Raw genomic sequence first — 15,870 nt, 5'->3', positions numbered from 1 at the left:
CTGAAGATTTTTGAAAATAAAAAATGAAGAATTTAAAAATGTTAATAACATACCCCCTCATGTGAGTCACATGAACAGGGGCATCTTAGAAATTAGTTTGGAAAATTTCTTTTTTTTTTAAATCACTGAACGAAACCTCATCCTGCCCGTGGATGAGGTTTCGCGAGAAATCCAAAGGCCTCTTGACCTTTTCACCTGCCCGCCAACCGTAAGGTTGGAAGGGCAGCGAAAAATTTAATTTAATTAGAACTTCAATAGCTTTAATAGACATGTTAATTGCCAGCGGATGCACTGCCTACTTCCTTGCCCACCTGCCGACCAAATTATTACACGTCATTTTACGTTTATTTGGGTCTGATGCATGCCCACCCAATGAGCACAATATTTTTCCCAGTGTGCTTATTTTTTTCCAAAGATTACTGGTAAAATTAGTACTATGAGAGATTTTTATTATTAAAATGGTAAAGTCCAAAGATATAGTGAAACAATAGGAATTTGCATTCAAAGGGGAAAATATGTATGAAGGAGTGAAGGCTGTGTGTAAGGGTCAGCATTTTAAGATCTAACAAATGTGAAAAGCCTTCAGCATTTACGCTGCCTACAAAGAACTGAAGTTCAGGAAACTCACTCTGAATTGGATTGTCCAGGTTATCATGCTTCTTTGCCTGGGTCTTTTAGGAGTGGGACTAGCTTATTTGCTCTTTCAGAGGGCTGGCATGGATGGGCTCAATGGCTTCCTTCTGTGCTGTAATCAATCTATGACTGTATTCTATGACTTCCTTGCCTTTATATTAAATGCCTCTCGATATAAATTTCACAAACCCACTTGCCCTTTTCTGTTGGTCTTTTCAACTGACTTCCTGCCTTTAAAGATTTCTGTATCCCAGCTCTGATAAGAATCGGACTGTTTATAGTGGGCTTCCTCTCACTCTTTTTACAAAAATACGCGCTCCACATTTCTTTGCCTGATCCTTCCTGCTATCTGTAGCTACATTCTCTCCATTACCACCTACTTCAATGTTCCTCTCTTACATGGCAACTTGTGAGATACCTTCTGAAAATCCACAGCTACAACACCCACTAAACCGCATTATTCAGTCTATGATCTCCTCAAAAGTTTCAATTAAATTAGGCAAGGGTGACTTACCCATTGCAAATCTCTGCCAATTCTCCCTAATTAGCCTACGCTCTTCTTAAAGTGTTCATTAATTTCGAACCCTTATTATGGGATCCCATGATCTAACTACGAACGTAACATAATTATTTACATTAACAGCCTTGTGTATTCTAGAATTTTCTAATTTATCAGCAAAGTCAAGTGACGGTAACCAGGGAAAAATCCATCTTTCTGAAGGCACATTAATTTCAAACATTGTTCTAGGCTGTAATCTTCTTCCACCTGAGAGGAGACTCATTGGGTATCTTTCCTCAGAGGACCGACAGTTACTTTTCAGTCCCATCATTGGGAAGTACAGTTTGAAGAACTTCACTCTGATTCCCCCTCACTCTTACCAAAACACTCCTCACTAAACAATCCTCAACCACAGCCTAGGCTCTTCAGATTTCTACATTTTGAAGGATGTTCTATTTTCAATAATAGATTATTTATTTTTGAGCACTCAACATCTGACAGACATATGAGGGAACTGATAACTCATAATTATCTCTCAAATCATACCATACACTGTGTGGATTAGCACAGTTTCTATACGGTATAGCACTCTCCACAGGTGGTGCAGCATGCTTTCGATCAGTGCGTCACAAACTGTTTCCCACTGTGACCCCATTTTAATGATTCACACTTGGTGTGATCCCAGGTCGAAAATTGGAGGGGGTGAGGGAAAGAGTTGTTGACTGGGGCATGGGGGAAGAGTTGCTGAACAGAGGAGGGGGAGAGTTCTTGAGCAGGGGGCAGAGAACTGGAGGATTCAAACGGTATGAGTAAAGGCGCAAAAAAAAAACCTCAGACTCTTACCATTTTACAGCTCAGTTAGTGGCAGCGATTGGGCTGCGGAGCTTTCAATTAGGCTATGCCCACCGGCAAAAGCAAAATTGCGTGCGTGCATTTAAAAGGGCCTCAGAGCCCATCCTAGGACTGACACATCAGAGTCTCTGCTCCATGGCCACCATTGCTGCCCCAGAGCTTGTGACCCCAGTTTCTCATTCTGCAACCCCGCTGGGGCTTACAGCCCACAAGATGGGAACCCTTGCTCTAGATAGTACATACTGCAATCAAAACAGTTATTTTTACTCTACATGGTTACTTTTGATTTCGAATCTGTAACAAAATTCAGGCTGTTTTGACTAATTATTGTAATGAAAACCCCCAGCCAACCTAGTGAAGAGCCCTGCATTTTTATAGCACCTATATTGGAGCTATGTTGCCTTTCCTTCACTGGCACTGGGTCAAAATCCTGGAATTCCCTTCCTAACAGCATTGCAAGTGTATCTACACCAGACGAACTGCAGCGGTTCAAGAAGGTGGCTCACCACCACCTTCTCAAGGGCAGTTAGAGGTGGGCAACAAACGCTGCCCCAAATGGCGACACCCACATCCCATGAAAAGAATTTAAAGAATTACTGAAACACATTAGCTATGACTTGTGCATGGAAAAAGAGTTATAAATGCACCATAAGTGATATCATATTTTTCAGGTTTAAGGCTGAATCTCTGTTTGTGGTTTACTTAATACTGTCCAAATGATTAAACTGCTTGAAACTGTCCCTTAACTTGCAGAAAACACAAGTGTGATCGCCTCAGCCACTGATGGGAGAGCAGAGCCTCCATCGCCGGTTAAGTACAATGGGGGAGAGAAACGTGTATTGTCGTTTTAAAATGGATTGATGAAGCAAGGGTCTAAAAACTTCTACTCTTGCGACAGGACAAATATCAGCTGGAAATTCCCCTGCTGGCTCGCAGTACATTGTCATCGAATTGGGTGGGCAGCCAGCTCCACCAGAAATGAACGGGAGTGGGCATGGCCAGAAATCTAATCAAATTTGGCATCCTAGTGTAATATTGTTTCCAATAATCTCTGCTGATCTTTATTTCCGCAGGTTCGGTATGCACAAACTTAGGTTAGTTCCTCCTTGTGGGGGTCCCAGAATGATTCCTGACTGTCAGAAATCTCCCATCTCTTTGTCTCTCTGTAAATGTTACCTTACCACTTGTGAACAGCTGATTGGATGTGTTAAGGTAGAGTGCACTCAGCTCTAGGCCACTGTGTTGGCACCAGCTGTTGGACTGCAACCTTGGTGGGTCAAACCAGTGCATGAAGCACAGTAAAATGAAAGCCCAATGATGAGTCAGTATATAAAGAGCAAAGAAAAATAGGGAAAAGTGTTTCACTAAAAAGGAAAAAACGTTCAAAGCACTTTGCTTGACTTTTACTTAATATTTTGAAAGGAATTGCTTGACAGACACCAATTATTGTCAACTACTTGTCTAAGCAAATAATCACTGTGTCACACTGTATTCATCGAGTCTTGTTTCACTGCCATTTCTATGACTTTGTGCCTCAGCTATAACCTGGGAGGAGACAGTGTGTATCTTATTTAGGTGGACGCAACTACATAAAATACATGAGTCTATTATGAGAGTGTCCCCAAAAGCTGTAGGAACACTGTTTAAAACAAAGTGCAGTATTTTCAACATTCTGAAATTTCCCATCCATCCTGACCTCCAGCAATACATTGGGACTCGATCTGGAATTACACTGTCCAATATGATCTTGTAAACATATCAACATATTATTATAAACAGGTTAACACCTCCATTCAGACAACAGACATAGGAGTTTGACAAAAATGCACCAAGATCATATTGAAGTGCCATTCTCCACTTTAATTTTTTGATTTTAAAAGATAATCACAGCCCATGAAAGGTAAGTGTAAATCACTGAAGGTAATAATGAATAGGTCTGGAGCCTCCTGGGATCTGATGGATCACCTATGAGGGGCTGGTAGGGTTCTTTGATTGAGGGCTCTTGAATTGGTTACAGGTCTTCTATTTTATGCCTCTCCTAAGGCACTGGGAAGGGTTGGTGTATTCGAGGAACAGAGTGAACACATAAGGGCCTGGTGGTCTTTTCCCATCTTCAATAGATAACCATTAAAAAAAACAATCATGTCACATGGTCAACTTTGGGTTATTACTAAGGTGCATTGCTAAGAAGGTTAGTTGTGAGATCGAAGGCTGTATTGTTTCATTAAAAGCATACCTGTTCCCAGTCTAATAAAGACTGCAAAGTAACCACAATATGATCTCTGCAATCGGGATAAAATCGACCAGAACTATATGACAACATTTAGATATATAGAAAACTGTAACTCAAAATACCTCAACAACAATCGCTTGCATTTATATAGCACGTCAACATGGCAAAAACATCTCAAGGCACTTTCACAAGAGTGTTATCAAACAAAATTTGGCACTGAGCTACATAGGAGGTATTAGGACAGATGAGAAGAGCTTGACCAAAGATGAAGGTTTTAGGCATAAGAGGAGAGGCGAGAGAAGCAGATGGGTTTAGGAAGCCAAGTCCTGAGATTAGGGTCCTGGCAGCTGAAGGAACAGCCACCAATAGTGGAATTATAATAATTGGGGATGCGCATGAGGCAAGAGTTGGTGGAACGCAGAGATCTCAGAGGGTTGCATAACTGAAGGAGGTTATAGAGATAAGCAGGGGCAAGGTCATGGAGAGATTTGAAAACAAGAATAAGGATCTTAAAAATGAGACATTGTCAGACCAAGAACGAATGTAGGTCAGTGAACACAGGGGTAATGGGTAAACAGATTCTAGTGCGAGTTAGGACATAGGCAGCAGAGTTTAGGATGATGTTGACACTGAGAAGAGTTTTAGGGAGGGAATTCCGGAGGGCCGTGGGCAGGGTAAGGCATGTCCATCAATGGTAAAATATTTATAATCGAGGACACACAAGAGGGCTGGAGAAAAACTGCAGAAGCGTAGAGATCTCGGAAGGTTTTAGGGCTGGAAAAGGTTACAGAGATTTTATTTCATCTGAATTAAGTTCTGTTGGCATTTTCTAAACAAGGACCTTAGTATGCAATACATAGAAACACAACTAAAAAGCAGTATCATGCCTTTGAACATTGTTAGTAATATTTAGATGCCAATAGAAACAATTCATATTGGGAGATAAATTGTATTTAAAGTAAGATCCTCTGTATTTTCCAACCAAAGTCTTGATTTTATTAGCTTTCAGAGTTTTCACAGAATAGCTGCTTGTCACAATAGTAAAGTCTCCTCACACTGTAACGTACTAATAATCATGAAGTCTCCATCCATTCACACTTTCATCCTTTTTTAATTGTTCTACACTGGGGGTACTGAAAAAGTGATAGTTTTACGACCAAGTGGTTGTTAGACACACCTGAGGGCATTCAAGGTCAACCATGTAGAGTAGGCCAGGTCAGACAGGAGTCGTAGGGTTGCCAACCCTCCAAGATTACCAGAGTCACCAGATGATTACTGTCCAGGGCACTGCTGCGAGCAATGCCAGAGAAAAATTACTGGAGTATTATAAAAAAAAAGATATATTTTCATGTACTTTTAACACTCTGTCAAGCAAATATTTTCCCCATGTCCAATACCTCTGCAATTAATAAATCAAAGAATTCCATATAAATGAATAACACACCATTCTTTAATGGTCCTATGATTTTTCTCCTGGGTTACTCCGATCCCCTTCATGTAATGAAACTTTCATGAATACATCCAATCAGAGTCGGCAACCCGACAGGGATGGCAGCTTCCCTTCTCTAAAACACATTAGTGAACCAGATGGGTTATTATCCAGAAGCGTTCATGGTCATTTTGCTCTGGTCGACAAATCACCACAGTTATTGTATTCAATTTCACAACTCGGTGGTTTAAACTCACCACCTTTGAGGAACAATTAGAGTGGCTCAACCACCGCTCTACCATACCTGTACGTGCAACTGGAAAGATGCCCAATCCCTCCCGCGACAAACCTGTTGTTTCAGCCAGGGCATTGTACGCACGTGCGCAGCTGGGAAAGTAGAAGGAATTCTGTGCAAGTCCCCTCTCACTCACAATAGGGAGGGACCAAGTGATACGAGGAAGCTGGCAGCACAATAGAGCTGAAGTGAGGGTTGATTAATCGACAGATAACCTAGAAACAATCAAACAGTTCTGCTCTAATCTGCTGATATATCCCCTCCTCACCACCAGCAACATTGTGGCCACCTGATTCGAGTATGTTTAGTTTCCTCTGAGCTAATAAAAGATTAGCTTGTAATATACAACATAAATGCAGTGTATCTGTGTTGGACACCATTGTTAAATCTGTTATAAAATTCCACTTGGCTGCTGAATAACACTGCAGCAGCGTTCTCCAACACTGGAGGTGATCGACTCATCAAGTCAAACAAAAACAAAACCATGCTTAAAGTGCATTAAAGCCTGACTCCAGATCTGGAATCGCACTAGTTAATACGTCAAGGTGCCAAAATGTCTTACATAATATAATTCATGCTGTCATCACCCTAAATTACCCAAGTGACTCTGATGACCTCTGCTAGTTTCTGTCTCCTTTAGCATGTCTTCATTCTAATTAAACATCCCTGTTTACTTAAAGGCTTGCCACAATCCAATAGCGATCTTGGGTGGTTCGCAGCTTGACACAAGACTCATATCCTTTCATTGTTCAGCATGTTAAATGTAAACAGAGCCCACCAGTTGATGCATTCCCCAGTGTCAGGAAGACAACGAGGAAGATGTTCTGTGGTCTCTGGAGGACATGCCAAGGTAAGTACACACATTACTCACATTGGAACAGGCAGAAACACACCTTCAAACTCCCAGTATGTGTGCGGTTACAAATCATAACTTGAATTGTTCATTTATACTTCTCTAGAGCAGCAGCTTGTACATTGGGCTCTGGAGTTTTGTGCCAGCAGTTTATACGACTAACCTCTGTCACCTGGGTGACAGAGGTTAGGCGTATATAAAGAAGCTATAAATAATCTCACGTAAAAACGTTTGACACTGGCAAAGTAAGCTAGATTACTGACGAGCAGCCAGCTACAAGATCAGTTCTATGCTCAAACAGAATCTGCAAAGGGGATAGTGACAGCAGATGGAAGAACCCTGATAAGACACTTAATGCCCATGGTCACAGGATAGGCCTCACATACCACCTCAACTACTACAGTGATGGGTTTTTGGAGAATTTTTGAGAAGTTATATCTTTCCAGAGTGACATGACAGTGACCTGGGAATTATAGTTTTGACATTGTTAAGTGACTAATGTCAAAGATAACACTGGCAGCAATTTGAAAATATACATTATACAGAAGAGGAATATTGTGATTGTCCTTTGACTGGCATCTGTAAGAGTTAATCACTTGAGAAAAGGAGACTTTTTAAATTCTTTCACAGGACGTGGACGTCCCTGGCTAGGCCATGGTTTGTTGCCGATCCCTAAATGCCCTTGAGAAGGCGGCGGTAAGCTGCCTTCTTGAAACACTGCAGTCCATGTGGTGTAGATACACCCACAGTGCTGTTAAAGAGGGAGTTCCAGGATTTTGACCCAGCAACAGTAAGGCTCGACCATCTTTCAACTTCTTACACAGATGACAAAGTTTATTTAATGGAAATATCCACCAAAGTCAAGTGGAGATTATCCTAACACAAGAGTTTACAGTAGGTACATGTTTTTCTAATATGCTCCTCTCCCAAGTGTTCAACATGGAAGCTATTTTTTTCCTGCCTTTCTTGAAAGCCAACACAGCTGCATCATTGTTGCTGTCCCTGTACTTCACAGCTGTTCAAACTGGTTTCTCTGCACATTAGAAAGCCATTCATAACACTACCTGCCCAGCAGAAACCAGGGGAAGTTAAAATAGCCACAGCACCTTACCCCACTCTCCTACCATCCAACCTATCCCATTGCCTGCCAACAAATGGAACTTGCAGAAGGACAAGGAGCTTGATTAGCAACAGCTCTTTGCTTTCAAAGCCCCGGAGGTTGGATTGTTCAGGAATTATGTCCAAAGCTTAGCATCCTTATAATGGAATAGAACCAGCCCTGATCGTGTACCATTCAGTACCACTTGCTTTCAATGCTAACTGATGGTGATGCCCCTCCCCGATGCTGTCCTTCACTCTGAAGCCTTTCTTTAAACTTAACCTCAGGATGTGGGTGAAACCAGCAAGGCCACATTTGTTGCTCATCTCTAGTAGATGAGAAGGTGGTGACAGACCTTCTCCATGAATGGCTGCAGTGATTGAGATGACAGTGCTCCTGCACTGCTGATGTTGTTAGGTTCCATGTGTCCACTGACGACATCCAATTCCACTTCACCACCTCCTCATGTAAGATGCTCCTTAAAACCTACCTCTCTTATTAAGCTTTTGTTGAGCGGTCTTAACATCTTTTGCTGGGTTTCAATTTTTTTTATTGTCCAATCAGTGCTTTGGGATGTTTTACAATGCCAAAGGTGCTATATATAAATGCAATTTGTTGCGATGGCTTTGAAAGTTTCAAAGTTCCATCTAGGAACCATACTTCTGCGGACTTTTCCAGGTTTGGACATTTTAAGAAAGGACTAGATGCTATTTCTACATGGAATGGAGTCAGAGGTTATTTTGGTGCTCAATTGCTTTTTACTATGGCTTTGAATCAAGACTGCAGCATGAGTCAAGGAGGAATATGTTACACGAGGCAGTGCTGGAAAACAGTGTGTGTTGGAGCAGTCTCACGCTGTTGCTGTCTCTTTTCCTCCTTATGCTCTCTCGGCAAAATAATATTTTGAAGTAATGTTACCACAGAGGAATGAGATTTATTTTTACATCTTTCTGCAGCGTGCTAAGTTTTATAATAGAAAAAATATATCTTGTCCATATCAATAATATTTATAACACTATTAAAATTCAGAAATTACATATTGATGATTAATTATTTTAGTGTGCTTAGAATGGAGTTAAAATCTTTGGGGAAACGATAAATGCATTTTTATGTAAGTGTAAAGCAAATTAATAATTCAATTATGGGATGCCTGTGGTAATCTTTTCGGTGTGACACTAATGCACATATGCTTTAATAGGGTAAAAACAGATGGGAGGTTGAGCATTTTCACATCCTACAGATTTGTATGACATACAAGAGCTCTTTTTTAAAAAATGGCACAAATTCCATAAAGTATCACTGGGTTATGAGTCATGTCACGAATGTGAGCCAAACTGCAGCCATGGCATCTCGGGGATAGCTGTTATATTATTAGACTCTTCCATTCTTGCATTCCAGGGTTTTTCTACAGGATTTACTGACTAGATGCAGGTATGCAAATATCTATTTTAAAAAAAAAGGAAAGACACCAGGCCACTGAAACAATACTATTCTCGTTTAGGAATATATTAATTTGAGTGGTAACTACTCCTGCAGGGATAAGAGGGTGGTGCTCGAGAGAGAGAGAAAACACAACTCAGACCTGCCAATTCCCGTGCACCATTGTTCAATGTTTAAAAATCCCAAGCCAGATGATGGAGTACAAGTCTAAGCCCAAATCCTTCGCTTGATCGTCAATTTACTCACAGATTACATATCTCTACCTCCCAATCACCTATCAACCCAGTGTCCCAGCAGTCCTTTATTATATGTGCTCAAGACACCTAATCAATCAATACCCTCCACCTGTTTAGCCTTAACCTTAACAATACAATTAACATAACATTAACATTAAACACGACACCCATACCTCTATGAGATCTAGTTTCCACGGAAGTTCAAAAAAGTGCTACTTCTCATTGCCACAGGTAAAGTTAAAAAGATTATAATGCACAATACCACTCTGAAATTGGAGAAAACTTCCTCAGTAAGATTTCAGTACAGTCACAAAGATACCTTGCAGATAAAACAATGGGTTAAAACTAGCCAAAAGGAGTACCAGGGAGCGGCTGATTTTATTAAACGCTGCAACCAAAATAGAAATGTTTGTTTTGGCAAGATCAAGTTGAAAGGCTTTGGAAACTCAGATTAAAATGGAGGCTGCCCCTCCCCAACATTTAAAATAGCAGACCTGATATGGCCCATCTGAAAGAATAGTAGGTTCTCTTGAGTAGAAAATAACATTGAAAAGCCTTCCTTTAACTTCAGGGCATCTTGTATGGCATGCTTAAGATACAAATAGAGACTGTAAGGTTTCAGCATCTGAGTAAAACTTTGTCAAAGCTATTACAATTCTAAAGAATCATGATCAAAAACGCTTTGGTTTAAAAATCAGTTTGAGTCCTCTGTCAATTAAATTAATTATCTAGAGCCTTGTCATCTTTTGCTAAGCATCAACTGTTGGTTTGATAGCATATTTTAATGCCTGTAAACTAATTATTCTCAGAACAGACCACAAACTAGCTACAACAACAACTTGTGTTTATATAGTGCCTCTAACATAACAAAACAACCCAAGATGCTTCACAGGATTGTTATAAAGCAAATTTTGATAACGAGTCACTTAAGATGATGTTAGGGCTGATGACCAAAAGTTTGGTCAATGAGGTAGGTTAAGGAGTGTCTTAAAGAAGGAAAGAAAAATGGAGAAGTTTAGGAAGGGAATTCCAGAGCTTAAGGCCTAGGCAGCTGAAGACACTACTACTAATGGTGAACCAATAAGGAATGCTCCAAAGCCACAATATGATGAGCACAGATAACTCAGAGGTTGGAGGATTAGATGAGGTTACAAAGGTAGGGAGGGGTGAGGCTACGGAGGGATTTAAAAACATGGGTGATAATTTTAAAATCAAAAGTTGCTTGACCAGGAGCCATTATAGGTCAATGAGCACAGGGGTGATGTGGAACAGGACTTTGTACAAGTTAGGATATGGGCATCAGGGTTTTGGATGACCTCAAGTTTACAGGGGCTGGAATGTGGGAGACCAGCTAAGAGAGCATTAGAATAGTCAAGCCTGGAGTAACAAAGGCATGAATGAGGGCTTCAGGGGATGAGCTGAGGCAGAAACAGAGGCGAGCAATGTTACAAAATTAGCTAACCATATTTTTTGTTATTCTTTCATGGGATGTGGGTGTCGCTGGTGAGACCAGCTTTTGCTGCCCATCCCTAATTGCCCTTGAACCAAGTGCTTTACTAGGCCATTTCAGAGGGAAGTTAAGAGTCAACCACATCCACATCTGGAGTCACATACAGTAGACTGAGTAAGGACAGCAGCTTTCATTCCCTAAAGCATATTAGTGAACCAGATGGGTTTTTACAACAATCTGTGATGGTATCGTGGTCACCATAAGGCTAGTTTTTGAATTCCAAATTTAACTGAATTCAAATTCCGCCACCTTCCATGGTGGGATTTGAACCCATGTCACCAGAGTATACCTTTGCCTCTGGATTACTAGTCCTGTGATATTACCATTGCACCACTATCTCCCCATAAAACTGTGTATGAAAGCCCATTGTGAACTGTGCTTTAGGATTAGTGGTGTTATTAAACAAGAATTTTATTTTTGAATGTTAGCCCTTGCCCGATACACTTCCCTATGTTTGGAAGTAGGGTCAGTTTCATCCAGGAATTGGGCAGTGAGCGGAAACTGGACATTCTTTTCTGTATGCCCCGTAAACATTATATAGCAATGTGGAGTCATTATCATCAAAAGGTTTTTCCAATTTAGCAGATTTTCATAGGCTGAGGAGGAAAGCTACTTCCTTATCCTAACATCTGTACTCGCACAGCAATATCATCCTGACTTTGTATCAGCTTCTATGTAAATTCTTAAAGTGTAAATAAGTTTGATTAGTGATTTTGCCTGTTACAGTTCAAGTCCTAGGTGCGACATTACTGTTCATCCAAGTGGACTAAATATGTAGAGGAATCTTACTTGAATCTGAGTGTGTAATGTAAGATAAAGTGAACTTAGCCAGGGCCAGTGAAGACATGCACTCAAAAGTCAGAAGCATCAAGAACATCTCCGAGATTCACCAGTTCTACTTGTAATCATTTTTTAAATTGTCACGTGTCAAGATAACAAATTTGAAAACACCAGGTAGGTAAAATATATCTTCTGTCATGTCAATCTGCTGCATTTGGTTTCAGTGTTTCGTGTGGTTTAAAATTAATTTCATTATTCTAGGCTCCCCTGAAATATGTTACAAAATTTCCTCTAATAAAGACTGTTCTGTTAATAATCTGTAGTCACTGCACGTCAGATAGATCTTGCCATTGCCTTATCCCTGCAGTAATGCTACCAGTAGCTGGAAGCCAGCCAGCAGGATTGTAGCAGATAGCTAGTTACCTGCTGAACAGGCTTATGAATGACACAGTAAAATATCAGGTTTTAGAGATAGGGTACATACAAGAAGCAGGTTGCGCACATCAATGCCCCTCAGCCTGTCACACTGACCATAGACGTGGCCCCTGAACACAGCTACTTGAATTTCAACCTTTAACCGTAACCAGCACTTAAGAGAATCTTAATCTCATTCAAAGCGGAACAGTCTCAATCAGAACATGCAGTGAATAACACCTTTAACAAAATAAAAAGCCTTAAAGAGCTTTACAGAACCAATCACCTCGCAGTGGAAAATGACTGAAAGCATAATATGTTTTAAGAAAGCTTTTAAATGAACTGGGGGTGTGTGGAGTGAGGGGTGGAGTGAGGGGGAGGGGGAGGGGGAGGGGCAGGGGCAGAAGGTAGAAAGGGGAGAGGGTTTACAGAGAAAATTCCAGAATAAAAGGAGGGAGGAACTGAAGTTCTGTCACAAGTGATGGAGCTGAGAGAGGGGAGTGGACAGAAGAGGTGAGAGAAAGCAGGGAGAGGGAATGCCAAACTCGCCAGAGTTGAATAAGTGGAGGCTGGAGCGGACTGGTGTGCAGAAGTAAAAGGGGTTGCAGATGTAGGGATCAATGAGATTGTGAAGGAAAACAAGAACTTGCAGCTAAGCATTATGAAAAAACGGCAGAATCAGTCAGGTTCCCAAAACAAAAATAAAAACACCTGGAAAAACTCAGCAGGTCTGGCAGCATCTGCAGAGAGGAACACAATTAACGTTTCGAGTCCGTATGACTCTTCAACAGAACTAAGTAAAAATAGAAAAGAGGTGAAATATAAGCTGGTTTAAGGCATGGGGGGGGGGCGCGCACGGTGGGGGGGAGGGGTGGGGGTGGGGGTGGGGGAGGACAGGTAGAGCTGGATAGAGGGCCAGTGATAGGTGGAGATAGCCAAAAGATGTCATTGACAAAAGAACAAAGAGGTGTTGAAGGTGATGATATTATCTAAGGAATGTGCTAATTAAGGGTAGAGAGCAGGACAAAACAAAAACAGAATTACCTGGAAAAACTCAGCAGGTCTGGCAGCATCGGCGGAGAAGAAAAGAGTTGACGTTTCGAGTCCTCATGACCCTTCGACAGAACTTGCGTGCGAGTCCAAGAAAGAGTTGAAATATTATTTCAACTCTTTCTTGGACTCGCACGCAAGTTCTGTCGAAGGGTCATGAGGACTCGAAACGTCAACTCTTTTCTTCTCCGCCGATGCTGCCAGACCTGCTGAGTTTTTCCAGGTAATTCTGTTTTTGTTTTGGATTTCCAGCATCCGCAGTTTTTTTGTTTTTATTATTATAGAGAGCAGGACAAGCTAGGTACAGATAGCCCTAGTGGGGGTGGGGTGAAGGGAAGGGATCGAAATAGGCTAAAAGGTAGAAATAAAACAATGGATGGAAATACATTTAAAAATAATAGAAATAGGTGGAAAAAGAAAAATCTATATAAATTATTGGAAAAAAAGGGGGAGGGATCAGAAAGGGGGTGGGGATGGAGGAGACAGTTCATGATCTAAAGTTGAACTCAATATTCAGTCTGGAAGGCTAGTTGGAAGATGAGGTGCTGTTCCTCCAGTTTGCGTTGAGCTTCACTAGAACAATGCAGCAGGCCAAGGACAGACAGGTGGGCATGAGAGCAGGGTGGAATATTGAAATGGCAAGTGACAGGGAGGTCTGGGTAATGCTTGCGGACAGACCGAAGGTGTTCTGCAAAGCGGTCACCAAGTCTGCGTTTGGTCTCTCCAATATAGAGGAAACCACATTGGGAGCAACGAATGCAGTAGACTAAATTGAGGGAAGTGCAAGTGAAATGCTGCTTCACTTGACAGGAGTGTTTGGGCCCTTGGACGGTGAGGAGAGGGGAAGTAAAGAGGCAGGTGTTGCACCTTCTGTGGTTGCATGGGAAGGTGCCATGGGAGGGGGTTGAGGTGTAGGGGGTGATGGAGGAGTGGACCAGAGTGTCCCGGAGGGAACGATCCCTGCAGAATGTTGCCGGGGTGGGGGGGGTGAAGGGAAGACGTGTTTGGTTGTGGCATCATGCTGGAGTTGGCGGAAATGGCGGAGGATGATCCTTTGATTGCGGAGGCTGGTGGGGTGATAAGTGAGGACAAGGGGGACCCTATCATGGTTCTGGGAGGGAGAGGAAGGTGTGAGGATGGATGCGCAGGAGATGGGCTGGACACGGTTGAGGACCCTGTCAACCACCGTGGGTGGAAAACCGGTTAAGGAAGAAGGAAGACATGTCAGAGGAACTGTTTTTGAAAGTGGCATCATCAGAACAGATGCAACAGAGGCGAAGGAACTGAGAGAATGGAATGAAGTCCTTACAGGAAGTGGGGTGTGAGGAGCTGTAGTCAAGGTAGCTGTGGGAGTCGGCAGGCTTGTAATGAATATTGGTGGATAGTCTATCACCTGAATTTGAGACAGAGAGTTCAAGGAAGGGAAGGGAAGTGTCAGAGATGGACCATGTGAAAATGATGGAGGATTGGAAATTGGAAGCAAAATTAATAAATTTTTCCAGGTCCAGACGAGAGCATGAAGCAGCACTGAAGCAATCATCGATGTACCGGAGAAAGAGTTGTGGGAGGGGGCCGGAGTGGGACTGGAATAAGGAATGTTCCACATACCCCATAAAGAGACAGGCATAACTGGGGCCCATGTGGGTAGCCACACCTTCTATTTGGAGGAAGTGAGAGGAGTTTAAGGAGAAATTGTTCAGTGTGAGAACAAGTTCAGCCAGACGGAGGAGAGTACTGGTGGATGGAGATTGTTCGGGCTTCTGTTCGAGGAAGAAGCGGAGAGCCATCAGACCATCCTGGTGGGGGATGGAGGTGTAGCGGGACTGGACGTCCATGGTGAAGAGGAGGCGGTTGGGGCCCAGGGAACTGGAAATTGTTGATATGATGTAGGGTGTCAGAGGAATCACGGATGTAGGTGAGAAGGGACTGTTCCCAGTCTGGCTCCTGAACATATTAAACTAGAGCGGATGAGACCCTCAGCAGGACCTGTTGATGCTGCTTGGATTTCATGCAGCCTGCAATTTAGCTCCATAGTCTAATATGTAATCTAGTTTTAAAAGGGCCCATGCGGTCTGTTCAACATTTTATAGTTTTAGTATCGATTCTCATCACAGAAGTGTGGGCACTTCTGTGGTACCTGCATTCTCCTAACAATAATTGCGAGGGCTCATGGTTCTTCACACATGAGAAAGGAAGTTACAGCCTGTTGTACACATAAACTTCTATAGTTATTGTTCTCAAGCCATAAGTACAGTATAGCTACAGCTTTAAAGATAGAAATCAGTCATCACGAGTGAAAATCTCAGTGGAAGTGGAGGGAGGGGAGTGGTGGATTTTTTAGTTCTCTTTATTAAGTTACAATAAGAAACATTCTAGATTTTGGACTATTTCCAACTTCTGCATGCTCAATATCTGTGCAAATTAGATTGTAGTCTCTCAGCAATTTTGAATGGCTCACAGTGGCAAAATAATTAATATGGGAAGCTAATCTCTAAGACAGTGACAAGTTCAAATTCATTACAGCATCAAGTGCTGTATCCTGTTTCA

The 15,870-nt window shown here is 41.9% G+C and overlaps 1 protein-coding gene across 3 annotated transcripts in view; it reads right to left on the bottom strand.

Annotated features, from left to right (window-relative positions):
* Positions 1-15,870, bottom strand: part of garnl3 (GTPase activating Rap/RanGAP domain like 3) — a 489,806-nt gene that overhangs the window by 195,884 nt on the left and 278,052 nt on the right. The window lies entirely within an intron of this gene.

The sequence above is a fragment of the Carcharodon carcharias genome, chromosome 8, assembly GCF_017639515.1.
Source record: "Carcharodon carcharias isolate sCarCar2 chromosome 8, sCarCar2.pri, whole genome shotgun sequence".
Taxonomy (NCBI): domain Eukaryota; kingdom Metazoa; phylum Chordata; class Chondrichthyes; order Lamniformes; family Lamnidae; genus Carcharodon; species Carcharodon carcharias.
The sequence above is the reverse complement of the archived record's forward strand: the minus strand, read 5'-3'. Positions and strand labels throughout refer to the sequence as shown.